The sequence below is a fragment of the Limulus polyphemus genome, unplaced genomic scaffold (assembly GCF_000517525.1).
Source record: "Limulus polyphemus unplaced genomic scaffold, Limulus_polyphemus-2.1.2 Scaffold588, whole genome shotgun sequence".
Classification (NCBI taxonomy): domain Eukaryota; kingdom Metazoa; phylum Arthropoda; class Merostomata; order Xiphosura; family Limulidae; genus Limulus; species Limulus polyphemus.
The window spans coordinates 444,007-454,362 of NW_013666198.1; the positions used below are offsets into that span (position 1 = coordinate 444,007).

The 10,356-nt window shown below is 31.9% G+C and overlaps 1 long non-coding RNA gene across 1 annotated transcript; it reads right to left on the minus strand.

The window, feature by feature from the left end:
• Positions 1–1,758: 1,758 nt before the first annotated feature.
• On the minus strand, positions 1,759–4,801 carry LOC111085743. Its single transcript, XR_002610550.1, has 3 exons — positions 4,738–4,801; positions 3,477–3,566; positions 1,759–1,840 (listed from the first exon to the last, which is right to left on the minus strand). It is a non-coding gene; the product is annotated as an uncharacterized LOC111085743 (long non-coding RNA).
• Between the last annotated feature and the right edge of the window lie 5,555 nt (positions 4,802–10,356).

The window sequence follows — 10,356 nt, forward strand, 5'->3', positions numbered from 1 at the left end:
AGCACTCTTTTCTGATTTCGTTAGATTATGGTTTGAAACATGATTAGTTTTCAAAGCGTTGTAAACTTCGAAGCTAATTGGTGTTTGGCCAAACTGTATTTAGATCACAAATCCTTTCTTGCATTTCACTAAAGATTTCTTCATTGTAGACTTTCTTTTTTCAAGTAGAAAATTTTAACCCGAAGTTGATCATCTGGTTATTTAAGTGTTCATATAAATTATCAGCAGGATTAGGGGGTAAAAGGGAGTCCCTACATTTAGAGTATTTCTTTGGATAAGCCACTTTAATTTATTTTCGAGTGTTTTCTGTTTTGTTTTGTTTTTTAAGTTTTTTGCTAATCAATACGAATTAAGAACTTGATCATTTGTAATTGTACTTAATGCTGTTCTAATACAGCTATGGCCTGTATGACTTAAGGTTGATGAAACTAAGAATAATCTATTTTCACCACATTTCTCGAGGAAAATCAAATATTTAAATTTATTCTGAATAGACTAGAGAAGCTGGATGAATCTTCACTGGACGTAGTTACACGCGTCTCGATCTCCATATCAACGAGAAAAGTCTTACAAATCATATACTTCGGCGAGCTAAAATGTTTATTAATCTGACATCTGTTTTTATTATCTTTGGAGTATGAGAATATCACTGTATTCAATCGTTTTCTGTTATATCATGCTGTCCATCACACAATTTTTTTTCACAGTAAATAATCATTTAAAAAAGATTAAATAAGTATCCAAAGGTGTGTTAATCAGGTTCCTTACAAAATGTTATATCGAGAAGATTTGTTTAATGTTAGTTTTTGTTTTTGAAGTTAAGCACAAAGCTACACAATAGGCTATCCATGCTCTGCCCACCACGGGTATCGAAACCCGGTTTCTGGCGCTGTAAGTCCGCAGACATACCGCTGTGCCACTGGGGGGGGGGGCTTGTTTAATGTTATCGTTAACTGTCAACACACTAAACAATTTCTTATAATGTTTTTTTAGCATAATCCCATTTATTTTTGTTTCCTTTCTTAATACTAGTGGCATTTGTCTTTTTTTTTTGTACTGGTGTAATATCGTAGAGTAATCTTATATTTACACCTTTGGAATTTAAAAAGAAAAGAAGCTAAAAAGTAAATGTTTAAGGACTGAAGAATATGTTTTTTCTAAACGATTAGCATTAGTACACATATACTAAGAAAGTACGTTATAACACTTTTGATTGTTATTATGAAACTCGATTTGTTTAGTGAAAACAGTTAAATTAGTAGAAAAATACGACAAAAGGTTTTCTCTAGATGAATGAAAAAGTAATTTTAAATTCCTATCGTATATTTCTAGATATTTCCATTTTTGTTTCCTACTTTATAAATTAAGCAACGAGGACTTTTGAATTATGCCTTGTGATTTTACAATTATTTCGTTTGAAAGATTTGTTTAAATTCAGTCTATGAAAGGAGGTTTTGCACAAACAAATAAAATGCCAACAAAGCAACGTTAGTGAGGAGATTTTAAAAATAAGTATTTGCAGTTTCTTTGACGTTACATGCATCTTAAGTATACATTTGTGAAAAATATGTTGTTTTATGTTTACGGTGATGAAAAAAAATCAAAACAAACAATTTTCATGTAAGAACCTTTTATTTCATGGTACACAGTAAATACATTTGTCTATAGTAACGTATGTGCCGGTTATAAATCCTTAAACATAATATAGTGAAAGATGCCAGGAATAATAGGAAGTTTTGATGAAAAAATAATCAGAATCTCCTTTTATGATTTCCCATTAATCGAACGTATACCGAAGTATCTAAAGTCTGCACCATCCACTTTTACAAGTTGGGATACCCTGCAAGATAGCACGAAGTTAGTATTTTATAAACTACTTAGTAAAGTGAATACATATGTATTTGAACAGAAACATAAGTGTACATATAGATATATTTGTGTTTATCTATTCATACCATTTCGTGTGTGTTTGTATGGCAAAGTTACATCGAGCTATCTGCTGTGTCTACTGAGGGGAATCGAACCCCTGATTTTAGCGTTGTAAATCGTTAGACTTACCGCTGTCCCACCGTGGAACATATTATTTCGAATTGTAATAAAACATCCTAAGTCTCTATATTCCCCTTAAAATTATCCCATTTAGCGTTAGAAACTTAGGGTTTGCTTCTTTGTTTTAGATTTTTTCCTGGGAATATACATGCACATATTCATCTCTACTTTAGAACTGAGTGATTAGAAAGAGAAAACAACTAGTCAACAACACCAGCCGCCAATTCTTAAACTACTCTAATCTGAACGTATAGAAAGATTTGATCATCACCTTTCAGCGCACACACACTGATCTAAAGTATGGAGAGCGTTTTTTGTTTTTGTTCGTTTTTTTTTTTTTTTGAGAAAAGGGGTGAGGTGCACACCATACATCTTTGGACTCATCGTTGGGCACGATAACCACTACAAAACATAACCATCGCTACTAAAATTTTTTGCATGAACTGGTCACTTGTAATTTTCAAAAAAGGAATTTTTTCCTTAGTGGATAACTGGCGGCAAAGCGACTTGTTTTTTACAGAGTAGAAATATAGTACAAATTCCTTCCTGAACGTATTCATGAAAATGACATACTTTTATCAAAGTTAGACAAAGATTTTCCCCAAAACATCAAAATTTAAAAACAATTTTGACTTAAAACGATTATGAAGTAGTTTATTTCCCGACTTATCAATAATAATGTCATCAATCACAAACAAACTGTAATAGTTTTAATATAATTTGTCTTTTAAAAGCACATATCGCACGAATACCAGCATATAAAACTCAAACTAAACACCTTTATAAAGCTTATAAATGGTTTAGACAATTTTGAGGTTACATACAATGATCGTTTAAAAAATAAAAATCTGATAAAAGAGAGTTAAATGTTATGAATTATTTATCACTCCTACTTGGACTACTGTACAGTTCTTGGTGACTCTGTGATAAGATTGAAAGATTTAACCGCTAAAATTAGGGTTCGATTCTCTATGGTAAACACAGCACAGACAGCCCATTGTAGTTTTGCGCTTATAACAAATAAATTTAACGATATAATGTATTTATGGAAATTTCTGAGCGACAAAGATTTGAATCCAGACATTAATATATTTCAAATACCGTGATTAAATCAATCAAAATTCATTTTGAGTAATACTGTAAATGAACAGAAATATTTGTGCTAATTAATTTGTGCTAAGTTAAATATATTTTTTAATAATACGTTATAAATATATGATTGATATGAATGTTTTATATTTTTAGCCTAATATTTGAATTTCTCTTTTTCCTTAGTCGTGTACCAACGAAAGATTTAGTACTTAATAGTTTTATATCTTTAAAAATTCTAAGCGTATGTTAATCACAAAATGCACCTAACGATGAATGTAATTTTTTCTGTCATGATTAAAGTTTGTTTAATTTTACTCCTTAGAAAATTTACTTACCATGAAACACGAAGTGCCATTCAGCACATTCACTGTCTTAGTAGTGCGTCTAACACAGTCTACACATCTTACTTGGCACTCAAGGAAATACTGTAAAACAAATGGAGTACAAATGTCCGTAAGTATCACGAAGCATAAATAAATTCTCGAATAAAAAAATTGCTCGGGAAGTTTTAGTTACATAGATGCTTAGTTAAATTGTAAAAATTCGACATAACCCACTAACACAGTCTCTAGTATTTGTGAATGTCTTCCAGTTGGTTTGTTTGTTTTTAATTATGCACAAAGCCACACAAGGGCTATCTGTGCTCTGCCCACCGCGAGTATCGAAATCCGGTTTCTAGCGTTGTAAGTCCGCAGACATACCGCTGTGCCACTGGGGGGGCTTTCCAGTTGGTATTCCCACAAGAAAAGAAATGTTCTTCAGTTGTATCAGTTTTTATACTTTACACAGCAAAGGAACATTGAAACATTTTACCATAAAATGACTAATCACATTCTAGAAAAATTGTTTTATTGAAACCCGAGGTTTCGGCTTACGGCTTACCCGAGGATTATAGCGTCTTACAAATACAAACTGATAACCGAAAAATACTCATACAACCATTAAAAAAGTGAGTAACAATGGAAATGTCACGTTAAAATATTTTTAAATGTTTATTTTTTCATCTTATTCTTCTGTGAAAGTTGATGAATATTTTACACTACAACTTAATAATTTTTAGTGTCTTCTGTGGAATATATTTTCCTAGATATAAACGTGACAAAGATTTAGAATACATAACACAATTCGAAAAACATGGAACCGTTTCTCAGGAAAAAATTATATTGATTAAACACAAGAACAACAAACTAAATATTCTAATTTGCATAAGATGAAAATTAATATAGAAAGCAATATAAGAAATTTAGAAAAGAGCGATTCCGGGTGTTCATAATATTATCTTAATTTTCCTTTAGGCTAAATTCATAACAAACCAAACCTGTGATCGTGTATTTGAATCGGTTTGGTAGTTATAGGCAAGCTCTAAAAAACTCAGACATTTTTAATTTTCAATTCATAAAAAAGCAATCATTTCTTAAATATAAATAGTAGTGTAGGAAGTATCTAAATCATTAAATATTAGGGTAATAAGTTACTGTATGATGATAGACATTTTAAAGATCACTCTTATTTTACAGTACTAATCATATTTATTGTTAATACATAATTAAATATCAATAAGAAACAAATGTACAAAATGTATTTTATAGTAGTTACCCCTAGCTACTCCTTTCGTGCACGTTGATATGTGAACATCATCAGTCGATAAACTGCAACAAACACCACCTGAACAAACCTAAATAGAATATTTCACTGGTGTGACGATATGTCAAAGCTAACTTGCAAGTATGAATTTTTAATTATATTATAAAATACAGTTCTAAAAAAACTGCAGAATAAATCATAGTAATGAAGAATTCAATAAGAGGCAAATAACAAAACACGGAATCTTTCAAACTTAAATTATTAAAATCGACGTAACAAAATCAAAATTACAATATATCTCTTTCGTAGTGTTTAAGTAATTAAGATACCTGAAAAATGTATGCATTTTCTAATTTATATCAATTGTTTTATCTAGTATGTATGATTCGATTACAAATTAATTAGGCAAAAATCATTGAACAGAAGCTCAAGAAGCCATTGAAAAGTTTTACATTCTAAATTATTAATCAGTTGAAACTGACTGGATTCTGTCTTATCAAACATTTGAAGTAACTTACGTTCTATCTTACCAATTCTTTGAAATTGGTTAGGTCTGCTTTACCTAGCTCTTGAAATGGATGGGGTTTTGGGTTATAAAGCCTTTGGAAAGGATTAGGTTCTGTTTCATGAAACTTATGAAATGTATTGAATTATAATTTAGAAAGTTTTTGAAATCGATTAAGTTTTATTTTACCCATAATTTGAAACAGATTGGATTTTTTCTAACCTGGTTGGTGCCACAAGACGATCCATCTAATCTCTGGTGATAGTTGGGTAAAAAGTTATCCAACAGACGTAAGTACATGGTCCAAGCTAGAGTTTGTGGGTTTGTTTGTAATTAAGCACAAAGCTACACAATGGTCTATCTGTGCTCTGCCCACCACAGGTATCGAAACCCGGATTCTAGCGTTGTAAGTCCGCAGACATACCGCTGTGCCACTGGGGGGGGGGGGCAAGCTAGAGAGTGAGAGAGAAAAAAACATATTTATCTTTTTAACACGTTTCATCGTTCGCAGTTTTGAGCTTAGGGTTCGTAATGATCATTAACAATAAACATATCAAAATAACGTAAATATCTACTAGATTTATATTCATGACCCAGTGTTTAATCTTAGCACTAAAACACTGTATTCGTTAACTTCTTGTAAAATAATTTAAAAAATAACGCTTGTTTATTTCATTATTTTGTTTAAAAAATATAGACCGTTTCTCTTGTTCAATTACCAAATTAAAGTCTTACTTCACTACTCAAACGTTTGAGGGAGTAATTAAAAAATAAAGTACTCAACCTTTCTGTAAATAACGAAGGTAACAAAAATGTTAATTAAAATAAAAAAAAGCCTTTATTATGATTTTTTCTGAATCAAAACTTTGTCGAGTTTTCGTTTTTTAATGATCTTATGACATTTTTAAAACACTCCTCAAAACGAAAGTGTAATCCACGTAGTGTGTAAAACGTGAAGAACACAAAGCTAAAGTTCACAATTAACCTCTAGAAAGAGGTATAACTAGTTCTAGTTTGTATACACTCTCGACAACGTCTTGGCATACTTCTGACGATGAATCTGATGTAGCCTTGAAACATGGCGTTTCATTCCTCTGCCAAGGATTGTCACAACTCCTTACCATTGGCAGGGGTATTTTCATGGCGACGAATTTGTCTCTACAGTTAATCCCACGCCCGTTCGATGGGAATTAAATCCGGCGATCTTGCTGGCCACTCTATCACCTCAATTACATGCTGCTCTAAGTAATCCAAAGATGGTCTGGCGTTATTCTGTACTAATGTCAAAGTGTCTCCGATGACACCTGAAAAACTCTTCCAACAAGATGTAAAATGTCACCTCGATACCGTCCTGCAGATAAGGAACTGCCACCAATATAAATTAGGTCAGTTCGACCTTCCAAGCAGATCCCCGCCCAGACAATAACAGAATCTCCACAGTATTGCAACTCGCATAACGTTCATCTTGAAGTTGTCATGCACGTACACGTTTGTCACAAGTGGAGACATGAAACCTACTTTCGTCTGTAAATAGTACAGGACGAAGCTGTCCGTTATGGTCTAAACGAGAAAAGTTTAATATGACAGCAAGGTGCTGCATGATCAAGAGTGAGTCTTCTGGCTCTTAATCTACGTTTATGAACAGTTTTGTCAGATACATGGTCGCCAGTTACACGACGAAAGTCAATTTGTAGATATCTAGCAGAACTTTGACGATTCTGTAGTGTTGAATTTACCAAGTAGTTGTCCTGTCTTTGACTTGTAGCACGTGTACTGACGGCCCTAGCTTGGTCTCCCTCTGTATGATCTAGTGGCTTGATAACGTCTCCAAAGTGTTGAAACTACAATTAGGCAATATTAAACCTTGCTGCAACAGCTTTCCGTGTAGCACCATCTTGCATCATCTGCACAGCTTGTACAACCCCAGTCTCACCCAAATAGCGCCTAACACAGTCTGTCAATATCAAAGGCTGAGAAAACACACGTCAAAACAGGGAACTTCATGTGAATAAAAGACCACATTTACAAACCTTAGATAGAGGTTTATTTGTAATGCACGAACTACTCTCCATTACAAGATGAATAATTTTTTTCATATTCACACATAATGTAAATAAAAAAGTACATAAATATGGTGACAAACATGGTATTTTGATCTTACCTTATGTATATCGTCCACATGATGATTCTTTAGTATATACTTATTTTTCTCTCTTTTTTTTTTTTGAGGAAAGATCATCTACAAAAAATCAATGTAGTTCAAAATGTAAGTTTATTCACTGTTTTTACGTATTAAAATTTTGAATGGCCTAAAACTGGGATAAATTGTAATTTAGATTTAGTAGTTAAATAAATGCCGATATGTATCCAATTTATGATATTTGCCAATAAGATTGATACACACGGTGTTCTTTTATAACACAAATATGTTTTAATATACAAACAACAATACAATTTACAATAACAGTTATTACCAATAGTTATTACAAACAATGATTTATATACAAAAGTTTTACAAACTTATAAACAATATAAAGTCTTCTTTCTGGTTTGGAACTTCCTTGATATTTTATTGAGGGTTCACGACGAGCGAGTTAATTTCGACTTGACGTAAGTACAATTCACTTAATAGGGAGCTAGCTTGCTCTGTGGTCTTCATTGATCACACGCCGATTTTTTCTACCAGTGACGTTAGGTAATGTTTTCGTAAAAGTACTAATGTCCGATGTGAATCCACTGAAGTCAAATGGTTTGTAACTTTCGAAACTTATAAATGTTTCTGGTCAAATAGCTTAAGTTTTTCGATTAATAAGCGTTATAACAATCAAAGTTATAGCTTCCTAGGTTTATAGCACACCAAGTATAGCAAACCAATAATATATACTGTTTTTCGGCGGAGTCGCGTTGGTTATATTTATAGGCGTGAGGAGAATTTCTCAAAATTTCATTTTTACGTAACAATAGTGACGCTAACACTAGCGTTTAAGTACACACACATATATTGTTGATTCTTACACTCGAGTATCTTCTACAACTTTAAAGAATAGGCGGGAGTTTCGCAGATTTAACAGTATAAGTTATGTACATTTCTTAGTATAAATTAATTGAAACAAACATCGATATTAAAATAAATATATAATAATAAATCCGTCACACTATTCAGAAGAAAAGATAGTAATGAACCCAATTAAACATAAATTATGGCCATATGATATATTAGCTTGCTCTGTATTTATATGGAAATACTGAAATACACGAAACTAATTAAACATGTGCTCTAGAAAGTCTTAACTTGTAGTGCTTAGTAATTAAAAAGGGCTACGTAGTAATTCCAAACCATAATTATAAAATACAAATAAAAATTGATGTTAGATAACTTTATTATAAAGCTAGATAAATTGAGTCTGTAAGGCTTAAAGACATAGGAACAGTAGTATTATTGATATATGAAAATTGTACAATATGAAGCTACATTATATCTTATGAGATGTAAAGAATTATGGTAACGCATCTTATGATTATTCAAAAAAAAAAGGGATTCTGGTGCAAAAGTTATTGAACTATACATTACTTCCAAAATTTCAGTTAACCGACAATATTTCACGAATAATTCTTAGATTTAGATAATTTCACAAAGATTACCAATTTTATGATTAGTCATTGTTTAGCAAAATGATATTTATTTACAAAAGTAAATTGGACAAAGTAAATAGAAAAGCTTAATAGATAGATAGATAGATTCATGTAGTAAAAAACTTACAAGCTACCATCAGCCCCAAGTAGAGGAGAGCCACTAAAACTTTAAAATAAAGGTATTCCACTTTCATCTTTAGAAACGATCTGAATTATCTACACACAAAACATAACTTATATAGGTAGAAAGTCAAGTTGAAGAACAGACTTTGGTACTTGTGAAAGAGTTGACATTTAGTTCGAACCATCTGTTCAAACAATCATTAAATGTTGTTTCTTGTTTTTTTGACAAAACTCACCCGACAACCCTCGTGCACATACGTCACCGCTGCCAACAACACCCGCGGTATCAATGTTAAATAAATACTCATTGGTTGTCAAGTTGCCAATCGCTCAGGTTATTATGTTTCTAAACCAATGGTAGTCCTTACAACTTTTACCTTTGTACGCAGACGCAATAGAAAGAACGCATGGATCTCTCCATAAAGTAAACCTAGGAAATTTGCATAAACTTTTATATGCAGACACAAAAGCGCCGAGAAAATGGTTTATTCTAAAACAGTTACTCTTCGCCAAATCTAATCATCATTTATACTGAAATCATTTAGTCGAAAACAATATGATAAAGTATCTTTATGTTGTCCTTCCTGAGTCTCGTTTAAAAGAGGTTTTCAAGATAAGTATATCTATTTATCTTCATAAATACAAAAACACATTCTATAAAAATTATTGAAAACTTAGGATTTCTGGAGTTTCTTCTTAGTAAAACTGACGGTAGTCTCGCAGGAGGTACTAGAAAACTAGAATAAATATAAAAAACTTTCATGAAGTGTATTAAAATATATTCAAATTCCGGCAACTGTGCTCAAACTATTGTACGTATACATAAATCATATTTCTAAAAAGAGCACTATTTTATAATTGAAAAAAAAAAGATATAGATGATTATTTGAAATTTGTTCCAAAGCAATACATCTTTGTTCTTTTTTCTAATTAGAACTATACTGGGTGTTTCTTTCTGTATGTTATAGCCTTGTCTTGGGACTATATATATATAAATCTTCCATTCTTTGTTTATTATTATTACAAGTAATAAACAAAAATTAAGTATGATGCAAGGATGGAAATGCCAAAAAAGAAGACAGAAACAAGAAAGGGGTATATACACAAAATAAAACAAAAATTCCTTCATTGGTAGCCATTAAGTTTGAGTCAGTCATGGTTATCAGCCACTGTAAGACGGAATAGCACTATTCAGTATAAATGCTTTTATTCAAACCTGAATTCATGCAACTGACAGGAATTCAACATTTAGTTGTAGATAAAAAAAAAAGTTCTTGGTAGGATTTGGCTGCTGCTGTAGGGATTTGTGTATGATTTTGTGTAAACATCCGTTCCTTGGTAGGATTTGGCTGCTGCTGTAGGGATTTGTG